Genomic DNA, 18,795 nt, shown 5'->3' on the forward strand with positions numbered 1-18,795 from the left:
ATAGCAGTCAGAGAAGAAATCAAGTCCTTTTATTATGAGGATGACCCTGCTAAAAGGAGTTTGCCATCAGTTGGAGGATATCCCAGGCCTAGCAATATTGAAGAATATTTGAAAATCAAGGCTCAACAAGCAGAGGATATCTCAAAAAGAAATACACAAGGGAAATCTAATAGAGAAATTCAGCAGAACTGTCAATTCTTGCTCACACAAGTCAGATCTTTGGAACAATTTGCAAAGAATGCGTGTCAGCAGATATCAGAAAAGGCAGATGAATCCCTAAGAAAAGATTATGTTGAAAACATCATGGCCCATAAGAAATACAAAGGAGAGAGACACATGTATGAAGACTGGACCATTCATGAGCTTGAAAGTGAAGCAACCAGGATTCAAGAAATGATCAAGAATAAGGTCAAGCACACTCCTCCAGATTGGGCAAAGTTCAAAAAGAATGTACCTGATAAAAAGGTAGAGCTGAGGAGAATGAAAGAGGAATTAGCTGCTGCTGATTATGGGTCCTTAAATCAAGTGTTGAGATGGAAAGAAGATAAAGTCAGGGCTACCTACAAAAGTTTGGAGAAATTGGGGAAGACAGATCCTAATGCTCTACAAAATCCTGACTACCCTGAAGCAGAGGTTTCAACAAGACCACAAAGCTGCAAATCAGGAGAGCCACTGCTCCAGCTGGTGCAGCCATCTTTAAAAGAAGGCAACAAAAACAGTTGGGTGCTGAAACTATCCAAGAGCTAATGGAAGGTGATGACCTTGTAAAAGAAGGCATCAAGAAAATGATTGTAGAAACTCTTGGATTGGATCAAACTGCAAGTACTGCTCAGTCTGTCATCAATAGGCCAGCTTCACCAAACACCTCATCTAATAAAAATCTCCCAAGAAACCCACCAGACTCAAAAGTACTAAAGTGGAAAACTGATAAACAGACCCATGTACTAACAGTGATCAAGTCTAGTGGAGAAGTGAAGAAACTAACAAGGGAATAAGCAGTTGGCCTAAGTCTTGAAGATTTGCAGGATCTCCTTGATCTTCCACTTAGCAGGGATGATGATGGCAAATAAGGGAACTGCTGATGAGGCAATAAAGATCTTCCAATAATGAAGAGTTTTGGCATTATCTATTCCAGGGGAGATTGTTGGGATTAAACCCTATCAGAGGAACAGATAATCAAAGCCAAAACTGGATCAGAGCAGTGGATCCAGAATAAGCAAAAGTTTATATTCAAATCTCTTCCTTGAAAGTGGTTTCAACATCTGCTGACCTCCAAACTACCGATCTTTACTAACTGCTGACCTACAACTGTTGTCCAAGTCAAAGACTGATGGAAGATTAAAGCTCTGATGATTCAATCTGCTGCTATGGGTCAAGCTCTGTTGATCATGACAAGTACTGTTGGGTTCACATCAGTGGAAGGATGCAGCAGTAGTTTAGTTTATATTATGAAATGTAATGTACAACAGTAGTTAGCATAGCAGAGGTTGTATATATCAGATGTTAGAGTTTGTTAGGAGGTTAGATGTCACTTTCATGGTGACGTCAGCTTAGATGCTTCAGTGGTTTGCTCGTGCCTATAAATAGAACAGTTCTCTGTAGTGTTCTATTAGCTCTTGACCATCTTTCTACTGCACGAACAAATCACTGTGAGCTCAGGCTGAGGGGGAGTTTGTTATACACATGCAATTGTAATTGAATCTTGTAATAAATTCAAGCATTCGGTTCAATGTTAAACTTGTGTATTGAAAGCAATTCTCCTGTTTGATTGTGTGCAAAGTTTGTTATCATTTATATTCCGCTACATTTCTCATTCATCTTCATCTTAATTCAAACGTAAAACAGAATCATCCAAACTCAGATCCTAACATTTCCTCAATTTGATTATATATTTCATTTGTGCGACGCTTACCTAAAAGTCCCCCGGAGCTAGAGTCAAGTGTTTGTCTTGTGTGTGGCAACAACCCATTATAGAAAGTGGATACTTGTTGCCATACCGCAAGACCGTGATGAGGACACTTTCTTAGTAGCTACTTGAACTTTCTGTGACACCCCGCGAAAACGCTTAACAAAACTAACTTCCTCAGTAACTATGTGCTAAATTTCGGGACGAAATTTCTTTCAAGTTGGGGATGATGTGACAACCCGAACTCTCAAGGTTCGTAACTTTTAATCTTGTGATCTTAACTCCTCGTTATTCCTCTTTCAAGTGTACTACGTTCCGTGCTCGTACGATTTTGTAACTGTATAACTATGTTTTTGGGCTGCAATTGTATTGGGCCATATCATTAGTGTTATTTGTTCGAATGAGCCGCACCCTAAACCCTCGTAACCCAATAGAATCTAGTTAGCCTAAAAGCGGCCCACTGTGATAACTAATTACCCTTGTATTTATTGTAATAGTCCAATTACATGGGCTTGAGCCCATGTCGGCCAACAGGAACCATCCCCTCTAAATGTTTATTAGATATTGCATGTTTATTGTAATTGTTATCATAAAACTCAAAATCAAAACAAACCCTATCTCTCTCAAGTTGCGTACGGCAGCAGGTCTACCCCTTCTCCTCCGAAGTCTTTTGCACGTGTATCCAGTATTCGGTTAGTATGATTACTTTGTAATAATTCTGAGGTTGCTGGTTGTTCTTGTCTACGTCCAATGCATGACTGATATGCTTAATGATAAATGATGATTTTGATGTTTCATGAATTTGTGCTAATTGTCGATCAAGTTATGTTTAATAAGTGATGATTTAAGAGACTTCATGAATATGTATTAAGTGTTGATATAAACTTGAATTATAATTTTATGATATGCATTACTGATGACATAACTGATGCTGTTATTAAATGATATCTTGTTAGTGATCAGAATAATTAATATGTATGGGGGGAGTGGTTCGATAAGGGTTAACAAGGTTTGGATTGGGCCTCACTGAAGTGGGCCGGGTAATACAAGCGGGATACATGGGGCGCATGAGGGAACTGTGTATGTGCAATGTGATTATAATGAATACCGAGTAGTAGCTTATGACTTTATAAAAGATGATGTTAGAAATCTGTTTGAAAATTGTTATAGCTATGGGACTTGGGCTGGTAATATATGAGTTTGTTATTGAATTTAAGAAACCATTTAACTGTTGATCAAGGAATATTAATGATGCCAGCTGTTATGGATTGATAGCATAGGGTCGCATGATATGGTCGATACTTGATCTGGATGTCAATATAATTGCTAAATGGTAACTCATTATTGCTTGAATATATGAATGCATGATAAAAAGTGTTAAATGAATATGAGGTGCATGTTATGTATTAGCCGATCAGTTAGAGTAATTGGAGTTTCAATAGTGAGTCATCAATGGTGTCCTTGGGTGCATCAATGAAAGTGGATCCATGTGAAACGTGTCTTATAGCTAGGCTTTGCATGTTAGGGTAAGAGTTGAAGGTATCTATGTGATGACTACATGATTAGTAAAAAGCAGATTCTAGATATCATGTGCTCTAGGATATTTATTAAATCATAATTCAATATAAGTTAAACCAATGTTGAAATACATGTTGCTTACTGGCCGAACCAGAAGTTAGAGGGGCCATGATTATCTGTTAATGTGCATAACTATTTGAAAAAAAAAAGAAACTATGAACACATGTTTAGGTATTGGGTAAATTATAACTGAGTAAATTTACATGACTTTGAAACTATGGCCGCACACTTCACTGTTGTCACACACTATCTTGAGTTTCACATTGTAGTTGGGCCATTATGATTGTTGGGCCGTGCAAGCCAGTAGCTGCACACTCGGTGTGGGCTGCCCCACTCTAATGAGTCGCACATTCCCTTCGGATAATAAAGGACTGGGTAATCTACGGACCGTACACTTCATGGTTGGGTCCGTTTGCTCAGTAAACCGCAGACTAGGAACGTAGTCGCACACTTGAATGATCAATGTACTGACTATTAAGTTGTCACGAGTGCGTGAACATGCATGCTTGCTTGAATGAAAACCAAACTGCTTGATATGAATCATTGTGAAATGCGAACTTGTAACTTAAGTATACTTATGGCTTGAACACTTGCTGTAACTTGGGTGATGATATGTACCATACTTGCTCGCTACTTGTGCAATGTGTACGGAAAATAGGTGATTTATGTGTATACGGAACTGACTTGTATGGTAACCATGTTAGGACGTGGTTGACCACTAGCAGCTTGATTGACCTCTTTGTGTATCTACCGAGCAACCAAAGGTGAGTTCACACTTTCTACAAGGCATGGGATTCCCAGGGTGGGAATGGGATTGGATGATTTATTCGTGCAAACTTAGTTAATGGAACCTAATGATATGGTCCTCAGGGTGAGGATGGTAAATGATAAGATACGGCTAGACTAGTATACCAATTGAACTGATCTTCGCATACACGCCAGGGGTTGGCCGCGATATTATGACTGGTCTTCGCACACATGCCTAGGAAAGGCCGCGAACTATACATACTAAAACTTCGCACACATGCCAGGGTGGCCGCGATACAAATATACATAGTCTAGGATACTTGGGAATTTTCCCTAGTCATCGCACACATGCCTAGAGGGCCGCGATATGAACTAATACGATACATGACTTAACGAACGAACACAAGGCTTACTTTACTATTACTATTACTGAACTGTTTACTGTGAACTCGCTCAACTAGTTGTTGACTCTCTGCTGCATGCCTTGCAGGACCTTAGGTACTTATGGAGCTTGCACAAGGAGGAGCAGGTCGTTGTGGGCATGGATTATGAATGTTTCGTTAAACACTTATGATATTTCATACTTTATTACTTAAGTTGGGTTTACTTACATGCTTCCGCTACTTAAACAAAGTTTGGTTTGAACATCGATTATATTGAATTGGGTTTTACGAATTACTTTAATTATTATACACTATGTTCAATATGATTGATGGCTTGATCCTGGTCATGTCACGCCTCCAAGCGGTGGTACTCCGCGTGTGGAATTTTGGGGGTGTGACAGATTGGTATCAGAGCCATTGGTTATAGGGAACTTGGTTTTAATAAAGGGAAAAAGTTTTTATTAAGACCAGACTATAACCGGTACAGTGCTCAACGATCCACAACGACGCTTCGCTCCATGTGCAAGACTCAACATTCTAGGCGATGTGATTTAAGTTTATATTGCTTACCTGCTAGATCACTTTTGCGTAATGTATTGTTTATGGTATGTTTATTTAGAGTAGTAGCATGCTGCCTGTTAGCCCTATTGTGTCCTGTGTGACACACAATTGTTTAAATATTTGACAAGTGGTGGTCAAACCCCTTTCTAATTTCTCATCACCCTGCTACGACAATCGTATATGCGTTCTATCTATTCATACGCTTATCTCGACATGACGTCGCCATTTGACCCTCCGTACATTCGGTTTGTAAGCCAACATTCTCGTAGACCAGAACCGGCTCGAACGAACACGGGATTAGGAGAACTATACCCACGCATCCCTGTAGACGGACCTTATCACTTTCACCTGTCATCGTCGCTAGAAGTGAAGCAGTCACAGTTACACGCGTTTGTCGTTTTGCAACACTAATCTTTACCCACCAAACTTTGTTTTGGACAAATGATACACTCGCGCGACCGCGATGTAACGAACTTCCCTGTTGTGCCATGCCGCCATGCACCACTACTGGAAATTACTTCTAGACAATAAATTTGCTGGTCAAATCCTTCGGATGTTTAATGGACCCCTGTTTCGCTCGATTCTTCGTACGAACCTCATTAATTCCCTGTTTCTTTGATTGGCAACTGATATAACGAAAAGCTAACAACCATACCATGATTTCCACCGATCACAAGATTAGCCCCCCAAGCGTTGTAAGGTATCTATAGATCGAGTTCGTCGGAACTCACTTCAAGCCATTGTTTTAGATCAATTTTCGGGACGAAAATTCTTTCAAGTAGGGGATGATGTGACACCCCGCGAAAACGCTTAACAAAACTAACTTCCTCAGTAACTATGTGCTAAATTTCGGGACGAAATTTCTTTCAAGTTGGGGATGATGTGACAACCCGAACTCTCAAGGTTCGTAACTTTTAATCTTGTGATCTTAACTCCTCGTTATTCCTCTTTCAAGTGTACTACGTTCCGTGCTCGTACGATTTTGTAACTGTATAACTATGTTTTTGGGCTGCAATTGTATTGGGCCATATCATTAGTGTTATTTGTTCGAATGAGCCGCACCCTAAACCCTCGTAACCCAATAGAATCTAGTTAGCCTAAAAGCGGCCCACTGTGATAACTAATTACCCTTGTATTTATTGTAATAGTCCAATTACATGGGCTTTAGCCCATGTCGGCCAATAGGAACCATCCCCTCTAAATGTTTATTAGATATTGCATGTTTATTGTAATTGTTATCATAAAACTCAAAATCAAAACAAACCCTATCTCTCTCAAGTTGCGTACGGCAGCAGGTCTACCCCCCTTCTCCTCCGAAGTCTTTTGCACGTGTATCCAGTAGTCGGTTAGTATGATTACTTTGTAATAATTCTGAGGTTGCTGGTTGTTCTTGTCTACGTCCAATGCATGACTGATATGCTTAATGATAAATGATGATTTTGATGTTTCATGAATCTGTGCTAATTGTCGATCAAGTTATGTTTAATAAGTGATGATTTAAGAGACTTCATGAATATGTATTAAGTGTTGATATAAACTTGAATTATAATTTTATGATATGCATTACTGATGACATAACTGATGCTGTTATTAAATGATATCTTGTTAGTGATCAGAATAATTAATATGTATGGGGGGAGTGGTTCGATAAGGGTTAACAAGGTTTGGATTGGGCCTCACTGAAGTGGGCCGGGTAATACAAGCGGGATACATGGGGCGCATGAGGGAACTGTGTATGTGCAATGTGATTATAATGAATACCGAGTAGTAGCTTATGACTTTATAAAAGATGATGTTAGAAATCTGTTTGAAAATTGTGATAACTATGGGACTTGGGCTGGTAATATATGAGCTTGTTATTGAATTTAAGAAACCATTTAACTGTTGATCAAGGAATATTAATGATGCCAGCTTTATGGATTGATAGCATAGGGTCGCATGATATGGTCGATACTTGATCTGGATGTCAATATAATTGCTAAATGGTAACTCATTATTGCTTGAATATATGAATGCATGATAAAAAGTGTTAAATGAATATGAGGTGCATGTTATGTATTAGCCGATCAGTTAGAGTAATTGGAGTTTCAATAGTGAGTCATCAATGGTGTCCTTGGGTGCATCAATGAAAGTGGATCCATGTGAAACGTGTCTTATAGCTAGGCTTTGCATGTTAGGGTAAGAGTTGAAGGTATCTATGTGATGACTACATGATTAGTAAAAAGCAGATTCTAGATATCATGTGCTCTAGGATATTTATTAAATCATAATTCAATATAAGTCAAACCAATGTTGAAATACATGTTGCTTACTGGCCGAACCAGAAGTTAGAGGGGCCATGATTATCTGTTAATGTGCATAACTATTTGAAAAAAAAGAAACTATGAACACATGTTTAGGTATTGGGTAAATTATAACTGAGTAAATTTACATGACTTTGAAACTATGGCCGCACACTTCACTGTTGTCACACACTATCTTGAGTTTCACATTGTAGTTGGGCCATTATGATTGTTGGGCCATGCAAGCCAGTAGCTGCACACTCGGTGTGGGCTGCCCCACTCTAATGAGTCGCACATTCCCTTCGGATAATAAAGGACTGGGTAATCTACGGACCGTACACTTCATGGTTGGGTCCGTTTGCTCAGTAAACCGCAGACTAGGAACGTAGTCGCACACTTGAATGATCAATGTACTGACTATTAAGTTGTCACGAGTGCGTGAACATGCATGCTTGCTTGAATGAAAACCAAACTGCTTGATATGAATCATTGTGAAATGAGAACTTGTAACTTAAGTATACTTATGGCTTGAACACTTGCTGTAACTTGGGTGATGATATGTACCTTACTTGCTCGCTACTTGTGCAATGTGTACGGAAAATAGGTGATTTATGTGTATACGGAACTGACTTGTATGGTAACCATGTTAGGACGTGGTTGACCACTAGCAGCTTGATTGACCTCTTTGTGTATCTACCGAGCAACCAAAGGTGAGTTCACACTTTCTACAAGGCATGGGATTCCCAGGGTGGGAATGGGATTGGATGATTTATTCGTGCAAACTTAGTTAATGGAACCTAATGATATGGTCCTCAGGGTGAGGATGGTAAATGATAAGATACGGCTAGACTAGTATACCAATTGAACTGATCTTCGCATACATGCCAGGGGTTGGCCGCGATATTATGACTGGTCTTCGCACACATGCCTAGGAAAGGCCGCGAACTATACATACTAAAACTTCGCACACATGCCAGGGTGGCCGCGATACAAATATACATAGTCTAGGATACTTGGGAATTTTCCCTAGTCATCGCACACATGCCTAGAGGGCCGCGATATGAACTAATACGATACATGACTTAACGAACGAACACAAGGCTTACTTTACTATTACTATTACTGAACTGTTTACTGTGAACTCGCTCAACTAGTTGTTGACTCTCTGCTGCATGCCTTGCAGGACCTTAGGTACTTATGGAGCTTGCACAAGGAGGAGCAGGTCGTTGTGGGCATGGATTATGAATGTTTCGTTAAACACTTATGATATTTCATACTTTATTACTTAAGTTGGGTTTACTTACATGCTTCCTCTACTTAAACAAAGTTTGGTTTGAACATCGATTATATTGAATTGGGTTTTACGAATTACTTTAATTATTATACACTATGTTCAATATGATTGATGGCTTGATCCTGGTCATGTCACGCCTCCAAGCGGTGGTACTCCGCGTGTGGAATTTTGGGGGTGTGACACTTTCCCAAGTTTCATATGAGGATTCCCCATCCTCTTGTGAATATGTATTAATTTCAGTCATTAATTTAGCCGTTTTAGCAGGAGGGAAATACTTATATAGAAACTTTTGGGCTAGTTCATCCCAGGTGTTTACCGAGCCAACTGGGAGGGTATTAAGCCAAGCCTTAGCTCGGTCTTTTAGTGAAAATGGAAACATTCGAAGGTGGATGGCATCGTTTGATGCTCCATTGAACCGAAAGGTATCACATATTTCTAAGAAATTAGTAATATGTAGATGGGGATCCTCGTCTGCAAGCCCATGGAAGGTTGCGGAGTTTTGAAGCATTTGTATCAAATGCGGCCGAAGTTCGAAGTTGTTGGTTTCGACATTCGATGCGTTGATAGCGGCGCCGAGATTACCTACGGTGGGTCGTAGGTAATCCATGAGGGTACGTTGGTCCGCCATTGGTAGTGGGTCCCCTGAAACTTTCTCTTGGTTTTTAGCTTTAAGTCTTCTTCTTAGAAAGCGTTCGGGTTCGTCTAGGGGTTCTTTTATGTCTCTACTAGAACTGGAGCTCATACACTATGTGGAAAGTTCAGATCTGGCGCCTGGGTTCCAAGTCCTGCAATAAAAACAAAAAGAACATTGGTCAGAAGCTTCACCACGGCCCCGTGCTCAGATGAACACGGCCCATGGTCGGAGATACAGTGATTGTTTTTCGGATCCCTGTTACTGGGAAGTTCGACATGGCCCTGTGTTGCACCGACACGGCCCCGTGCTCAACTCTCTGTAACTCGGAAAATAAAAACTGCCAGTAACAATGCTGGGCACGGCCCGTGTCGACCAGGCACGACCCGTGCTGAGCTCTACAGAAGTAGAAAAATTAAGAAAAATCCTAAAAAATAGAAAAATAAGAAAAACGGTTAGGCCGTTGATTCCTAACTTTCTTAAAATCCTTGTGTCCCTAGCAACAGCACCAAAAACTTGATGTGCGTGTGGTGTTATAGGTTTTTATGTATATTTTTAGCCTCTTTTGTTTTTACACGTTAATCAAGTTTTAAATTTATAACACACGATATTTTACGAACACCAAACACACATATGGGCAAGTGCACCCATCGTGAGCGTAGTATAGTGTTGGCAAGATACCGAGGTCGTCCAAGGACACAAGAGCTTTTAATACTGGTTTATCCTCAATGTCTAATCAAATCAAAAGTTTAGAAAAAGGTTTTTAAACTAGAAAATAAAAACTAAAAATGCTGAAAAATAAAAACAGATAGACAAGATGAATCACTTGGATCCGACTCGCCTTTAGTGTATCCTTTGATTATTTCCGCACTTTTGCACTATTTAAGAGATTATCTTAGTTATAGTAGTAGGCCCCTCTTTTGAAGGTGACGTTACCCTCAACCCAGTAGTTTGAGTCAGCAAGGATACAATCCTAAAGGGTTGGATTATTGAAAGATAATTAATTAAGTTATTAATGCGTATTATGGTAGACCCCTCTTTTGAAGGTGACGTTACCCTCGGCTAAGTAGTTTGAGTCAGCAGGGATACAATCCTAAATAGCCGGGTTGAACTTTTAATAGTAGCTTACATATGAGGGGATCAAGGAGTTCGGACCCCCGCCATCCAATACCAGTGGGTATTGAAGGAGGTCCTACTAAAGTTGACCCAGGTCCTTGCAGGATCTATACACTGAATAAGGCAAGACTCTTACCAAACCATTCCCTTAACCCCCGACCAGGTAGCCAGCATATCTCCATATAGACCGTGGAGATATGAATGGTGAAAATCTTTTATTTTATATAGAAAGTAAAATAATGCCAAGACACCACGAACAAATGATAAGGAAGATTCACCTTCAACATAAGAAACCAGTTATTAAAGTCTTTAATACATAACCAAATAAAAAGTGCGAAAAGATTAAAAATAAAAAGTATTACACTAAATGCTTGTCTTCACCAAGTGATGTAAGAGACTTAGGCAAACATGGCCTTTGATTGTCAAGAACTCTTACTATCAATCTTGGATCCCGAGACTACTACACACACGCTATGATGGACGATGGATGATGGTGGTGGATGTGGGTTGTGATGGTGGTGGTGGGTGGGTGAAGTGTGAGAGAGGTGGTTTGCAAGGGATGGTTTGCAAGTGAGCCAAGCACCCCTATTTATAGCCTGCACAGAAGCCCGGACACGGCCCCGTGTCCATCCATCTTATCTTTCTTCATTAAATGCAGTTTGTCTGCATTAGTTGACCACGCCCCCGTGTCCGCTGGGCACAACCCCGTGTGCAGAAGCGTATCTGTACTATCAAGATTTTCCTAGATTCTGCGTATCTTAGAGTTGACCACGGCGCCGTGTCCGCTGGGCACGCCCCCGTGGTAGGTGATAGAAGCTTCTACAACTTTGTCTTTTCTGCAGACACTTGGGCACGCCCCCGTGCTCATTGAGCACGAGGCGTGTTCAGCCTTCTGTTCTCTCGTTTTTGTTTGGGAGGATGTGGTCGAGGGGTCGGGCATGCCACGTTTATTCCTTTTCTTGTATTTATGTTAGATTTAGCTGCATTTTTGCTTCTTTTGTTCATTTAATCCTGAAAATACAAAAGGAAGACAAAAGCACACTTTTTCCAACATTAGTACTAAAAAGGGGTTAGTTTTATGTCTCATTTGATGTAATTTATATGTTGCATTTTACAGACATCAATCTCTTCTCCCTTTCTTGTGACTTCCCTTGTTTCTCTCTCAATGGCTACCAGAACTCGTTCTCACACCGGCGAATCGAGCGAGACTTTTGCCCAACAGAATCTACTCAAGAATCCCGAGAAGGAGGTCTGTGCCATCGATAATGCAGATATCGCAGCAATGAGAGCTTCTGGTGCCTTTCCTGATAAGGCAATCATCAGGCCGTTCGACCGGTCAGTCCAATCAGACGTATCATCCCAGGAATGGATCTGTTTTCCGTCATACCCCTTTTCCCTAGGCCTTCGGTACCCTTTCCCTGAATTTACGATGCAGTTCTTTCGAAAAACCAGCCTTAGCTTCTCTCAAACAATGCCTATGGTATGGAGGGTGTTGATCGTTCTTAACCAGATCAAGGCCCTTCATGTTCCTAAACTTTGCATTGAAGATATCCCAATCGCTTATCCTCTTCGATCCCACGGTTCTAGCCGATTTTTACTGTTTTCCACATCCAGTAATCCTCTCATCCTCAAAGCGACCAAAAACGAGGACGGACGGCAAAAAAAGTTTTTCTTTGTCAGGCGAGATTCCATCGCCGAGGGTAACAGTCTTCCAGTTAAATGGTTAACCACCGGTAGGGTTTAGGGTTCTAGGAATATCCCCAAGCGTATCTTGAGCTTATATCTTGCACTATCACTCTATTATTTATCCTGCAGCGAACTTCAGAGAGCTAGCTCCTCCTACCGAAGAATCCGAAAGAAGAATCCAAGCAGTCTACCGGTTGCCGGAAAGTGATAGAAGCTTTCCCTCACACATTCCAACTTCCAGTCAATACTCTTCATCCGACATGTCTAGTAAGGGTTATATAAGTCTGCATGTATGTGATTAGTTTATTATAATAAAAGGATAGAAAAGAGTTTAGAGTTCCTCCCTTTTTTCAGCACCAATTAAAACCCACGAAGTTTTTAATCTCGACGAGTTGGACAGTTACTCTGGTCCTGTCCAAGTTAAGAAAGAGCCAAGCCTCAAAGCAGCCACCTCATCCAAGCCCACCAGCTCAAAGCCTACCGCTATCCCAAAGCCCTCTTCGGCTACCAAGACCCGTGCTTCCAGTACCCGAAAGAGGAAGGAAACTTACTCTCCTGCCACCTCTGAGATATTCCATATGAGAATCATGGATTCGTTGAAGCTAGCGGCTTCATGACTTCCTTTCTCAACCAGGTATGAATCTTGTATCCTGCACACGCATCTTGAACTTATATCCCGATCAGTATGCGTTTTCGTTGTAGGGCCTTGAGCGTCTGATGCATCTGTATGAGGAATCCTGCGGGCTCAACAAAATGCTGGAGGTCAAACTGAAAAAGGCCTGAAGTCACCATCACCGATCAGGGAATGATTGACGCTGCCAAATCCCAGCACTATGAGGATAAATTCAAAGCGATGACCCAGGAGCATCAAGCTGCTATGAAGAAGGCTCTCCATGAAGCTCAGGCAAAGCTCGACGCCGCTCAGACCCAGCACGAGCAGGATATGTCCTCTTAAAGCGAAGGCCTTAAGAGCTCTATCGTTATCTCCCTCCTCCAGGCCAGGATAAAAATGGCTTATGAGGCCAAGGCCAAGGGCTTTGAATGCCTTTCTTGGAATGTTGATGCTTGGGAGGCGAAGCTAACTGATCTCGGCGGTAATCCTGTGGAACATCCTGCTAAACCTCTGGCTGAGGAGCCTTCCAAGGAGGCTGGAAAGGTGACTGATGCTAGCGGCGATGCTGAGAAGGATGCTGGGGCTGATCCTGGACGGGGTGCTGGTGCGGATGCTGGCGAAGCTATGGTTGAAGAAGGTGCTGCCTCTTGAAGGCAGCGAAATGGGCGTTGATGGATGTTGAAGCCGAGGCCGGAGCCCATTTTTTAAATTTGATGGTTTGTGGTTTGTTGAATAATTTAAATTTCCTGTCTGTCAAACAATTTACTTTCCTGCATTTAGACAATATGATGGCCAAAGGTGGAGGGATCCTGAGTTTCAGGACGAAGCCCTTGGTCATCAATTAGTATGCTTTATTTTGAACAGTTTAACAATTGAAGGTGGATGTATCTTGGGTTTCAAGACGAAGCCTTTAAGACTTTTGTCAAATAGAGTTTTAAAACTTAGACAAATCAGATAAGGTTTTCAAAGAACAAAAAAGGAAAGATCATACCAAAGTTAGAAGACATATTAATCCTTGAACTTCAATCCTCTCGCAATCTTTCCATTGAAAATGTCCCCGGTCTGGGAAACTTAATGAACCACGTCTAAACTTGATCTTTTGAGCTTTTCAAAGTGCCTTGAGAGGAATGTCCCTTATATATGTCATTGTTAAATACTTAGGAACTTTTGTGCTTCAATAACAATTGATTTCACACTTATGTACAACTTTAGTATTACAGGGGATAAACCCTAAATATCCTGGAGATAGATCCTCAATATTCTGGGGATAAACCCTAAGTATACTAGGGAAAATCCCAAATTTTCGTGCGCTACAGGCGGGAGTGTATAAACCCCAAAACTTAGAAAGGTGAAAACCTTTAAACCTTAGAGAGTATGAAAATACCCTTTCGTGAGAGAGGGTGATCAATCCTCATATACCTTTAGGATCCAGGATATAGCCAACAACAATGAAATTGTCAGCCACTTTTACATGGACTGGTCCTGCTATCTTGAACTATAACTGGATAACTTGCGCTCCAGGCGGGGTGTTTAAACCCAATTCGAGAGAAAGCTGAATACCTTTAAACCTGTGAAGGGATCAGGATCCCTTAAACATGAGAGAGGGGGCCAATACTCTAATCTTTTGAATTATCCTGAGTGTATATCCTGGATTTACATCCCGAAGCATATTCTGCAAAACAACCTTAAACTAAGGTGGGTGTTAGCTTGGCTAACACCCCTCCGATGCTTAAGTCAGTATTGGGTTCAAATAAAGTAAAATAGAATTATATTTAAAAAAGACAGAATTCATACCATCCTGAGTTAGAAATTAAATTCTAAACTCACTTGAAATAGGCTTTGAGGTGTATAGCATTCCAGGATCTTGGTAATATATTCCCATCCATATTCTTAAGCCGGTATGCTCCTTTCCCAGATTCCGATTCAATCTCATAAGGTCCTTCCCACTTTGGAGCTAATTTTCCATCAGCAGGATTAGTAGTGTTCCTAAAAGCCTTCCTTAATACCCAATCTCCAACTTGAAACCTTCTAGTCCTTAGGTTCTTGCTGTATGCTCTGGATATCCTCTGTTGGTATGCTGCCATTCTCAACTTTGCCGCATCCCTTGTCTCATCAATAGTATCCAATTCCTGGCATAGGGCTTCAGGATTCTTCTCAAGATCCCGGAGGTTGGATCTTGCTATAGGTATCACCATCTCTGTTGGGATCACTGCTTCAGCTCCAAATACTAAGGTAAATGGAGTTTACCCAGTTGCACTCTTTACTGTTGTCCTATCAGCCCATAAAACAAAGGGTAACTCTTATGCCCATCTTCCTTTCTTAGCTCCTAGCCTTTTCTTCAAATTGTTGACAATTATCTTCTTCGAGGATTCTGCTTGTCCATTTGCTTGAGGATGTATTGACGTGGGTGTGATCATTTTGATTCCCCAACTCATGCAAAAATCGGTAGTCCTCTTACTGATAAACTGAGAGCCATTGTCATAGATTATCTCAGCTGGTACCCCAACCTAGTCAGGATATTCCTTTTTATGAAGGATACTACTTCTTGGTCTCTGACTTCAACAAATGCCTCAGCTTCAACCCATTTAGAGAAATAATCCGTCATTGCTAGCATAAAGACTTTTCCTCCTGGAGCTTTTGGCAACTTTCCCACTATATCCATACCCCACTTCATGAATGGCCAAGGGGAAGCAATAGGATACAGTGGTTCAGCAGGTTGATGTGGTATATTGCTGTGCCTTTGACACGCATCACACCTTCGAGCATATTATGCAGCATCTTTCCTCATCGTTGGCCAATAGTATCCTGTTCTTAACACCTTTGAGAATAATGATCTGCCCCCAGTATGGTTACCACAATCCCCTTCGTGTATATCTTGAAGCACTTCTTTAGTTTCGAGATCCTCCAAGCACCTCAGGTATGGTCCTGCAAGAGATTTCTTATACAAAACGTCATTTATAATAGTGAATCGGGATACCTTCATCCTAAAAGCCTTAGAATTCTCATCCTTTGGATTATGTCCTTCCTTGAGATATCTCACGATTGGAGCCGTCCAGGACTTAGGATCCTGTTTAAAATTTGCTGGTACTCCAGTGATATTCATCCAAATTTTCTAGGACTATGAAGCCTATGAGAGAAGGGAATCTTCTTTTTGAAGGATCATCCTCTGTGTAGAATTGTCTCATCTCATTTTTTACAGCTTCCAGTTCCAGTGGATATTTTGCAGTAGTAGGATCATATTTGTCCTCATTTGCCTGAGTTGTTTTTCTTTTTCTAGTGTAAGTTTTATTTAGTGAAGAAATGCTTTTGGGTGATAGGGATTTTGGTTGTGATGTAGAAATATTGAGAGCAGTGGTGGATGGATGGCTAAAAGCTGTTGTAACAACTAGTGTTTCAACCTCTGTTGTCATTACAACTACTGATGTGTCAGTAGGTGTCTTCTGCTTTTGAGCAGGTGTTGAAATGGAAGTGATTTGAGTGGTGGAAAGTGTCTGAATAACAATTGTTGACACAACTGGTGTCTCAACCACTGTTGTCATTACAGCAAATGTTGTAACATCTGTTGTCTTTGGCTTTTTGGCAGGAGGAGATGATGGGGTGGCTGTTTTTGGTGGTGAGTTTGGTTTTGGTGGTGGTGGTGATGTGATCATAGATGATGATGGTGGTAGGGCAGTGGTTGTGGTGGTGTGTGATAAAGTGGTGTGTGTTGATATGGCAGCTTTAGTCTGGCTATCTTTTTCTGGTTCAATATAAACACCATCCTCAATTCCCTTCTTCTTCCACTTGATTTTCTCCCCCTTTTTGGCATTATCTGGAAAGGGGTTATTCATGAAGAGGACAGTTGGAGGAACCTTTCCAGAGGTGCTTTGTATGTGAGCCTTGATAGCTTTGATATCTGCTTGAGTATCTTTAAATCTTGACTCCACCATGTTTGTCAGCATTTGTACATGTATTGCATGCTACTGGTCAGCCATTTGTTTTTGCTTTTCAAGCAGAGGTTGAAATATATTCCATAACTCATTTGCAGCAGGTGCATGTTGTGCAGGTGCTTGAGCTGGAACAGCAGTGGATTGTGCTTTTTGAGCTTTTAACAGCTGTTGCACCATATCCTTTATTTCAGCAACTGATGTTTCAAGATTTTCAACTCTGTCCGTCAATTCCTGAAATTTTAAATCATCACCCAAGTTAATGAGATCATCTGATTTCCCAACAGCAGTGGTTGTACCAATGTGTGACTTAGGAAATGAATCCCAAAAGTCATTCATTGATGCCCCTTGTTCTTGGTACTGGGGTCTTCTTCCTTCAGCACTTGATAGCCTTTTGAAGGTACCAGTGGGCATAACAAACTCACTGGTGGTTCTCAGAGGTGTTATGGAAGGAATTGCCTTCAAGGGAGTCTTATGAATGTAACTACTGTCCAAATGTAAACCAATGGTTCAACATTTGTAGTGGCTGTTCCACTTGAACTACTGTCAGGAATTACTTGTAATCCCTGCAGTGTAACCTCCTCAGTTGTTGTTGGGATAGCAGAGGTATAAGTGTCAGACCCAGTCACTTGTGGGAGTGTACTCTCAGTGATAGGTGATTGAGAGGAACGGGTTTGTGTCTGAACTACATCAACTGCATGCAACAAGGGTAATATTGTTTGTGGTAAAGAAAGGGGTGAAGATATGGGTGTTGAAAGAGACATGTCCTTGGGATCAGGACCGAGGAAGATGGATCCAATTGGATCCATGGCTTCATATTGTGGGGTCCCTGTGTTTACAACCTGGTCCTTTTGTGAGGATGTAGGAGGAGTTTAAGGCAAAGGTGGAGATCTTTCTTCCATCTGCTGTGAAGAACTAGCAGCAGTGGTTATTGGTGACATTTGTGTTGTCACTGGCAGTTGCTCTGGGATCTCATCTTCCATAGTTACCTTTGATTTGGGTTTGGGGGGCTTTCTGGATGTTTTCTTTTTGGTCTTTTTGGTAATGGCAGGTGTGGGTTTCAAAGCAGTGGTTGTGCTGCTATGTTCACCTGGAGCAGTGGGCTCAGCAGCCGATACCTGAGGAGCAGTGTTATCTGCTAAATTCTGCTCAGGCACCTCTGCTTTTGTTTTTGAAGGTGTTAACATTCTAGAGAATGTTTCAGGTGTTAAACCATTTATTTGAAAATAAACACCTTGTTTGAGCAAGTTTTCATTTTCCTTTCCAAATTTTTGTTTAAAATAGTAGCTTAGAAACCTTGGAAAGAGCAAAAATGATTTGCTGTTGACATTTTTTACCAAATCATTAAAGATCTCCTGGGAATAGTTAAAATTTTCATTGTTTAAAATAGCATAACCCAGGCATTGAATCTTTAATGGTATTTCGTTAAATGCAGTTGTTTTATTTGAAACACACATCAAAAGAGTGTGAAATAAAAACCTAGGTGCAGAAGGGAAATAGCCTTTTTGGTTGTTCTGCATACCCCCTGTTCAAGAAATCAGTTTTTAACTCGGTTTTAGAAAAAGAAGTTTTACCTTTCTGATCATCGAGTTTAAAGACTTCTGAGATTGATTGTGTAGTAATTTGAATCGCTTTACCTTGTATAGAGGAGTTGATGGCTATGACGATGTCATCTTGTTTTTCAAGAGTAGCATTTTTCCAGAACTCTCTCTGGGTTTGTTGGTAAATGGGAGCATCTACTATTAGCAAAGTTTTGTACTTTGATGCAGATAAGGTGTCGATGATTGAATCAAAGGTGTTGGTGGTAGTGGGTTTTGTGAGTAGACCCAAATAATTGTGAGGGGATTTGTATGGGATTTCAATGGGTTCAGCGGCCATTTGGGTGGCGTCTTTGGAAGCAGAGGATGAAGATGATTTTGATTTTGTCATTTTGATGAAGAAGATCAAAGAATGATTTGTGATGAAGAGTGGGAAACTGCTTTGGGAAGAGAATTTTTGGAATTCAATTCGACAGTGAAACCCTGTTTGGGGTTTTGGTCAGGGTTTTATTTAGAGTCAAAAGTGAATGCTGA

Source organism: Helianthus annuus, chromosome 12, assembly GCF_002127325.2.
Source record: "Helianthus annuus cultivar XRQ/B chromosome 12, HanXRQr2.0-SUNRISE, whole genome shotgun sequence".
Taxonomy (NCBI): Eukaryota; Viridiplantae; Streptophyta; class Magnoliopsida; order Asterales; family Asteraceae; genus Helianthus; species Helianthus annuus.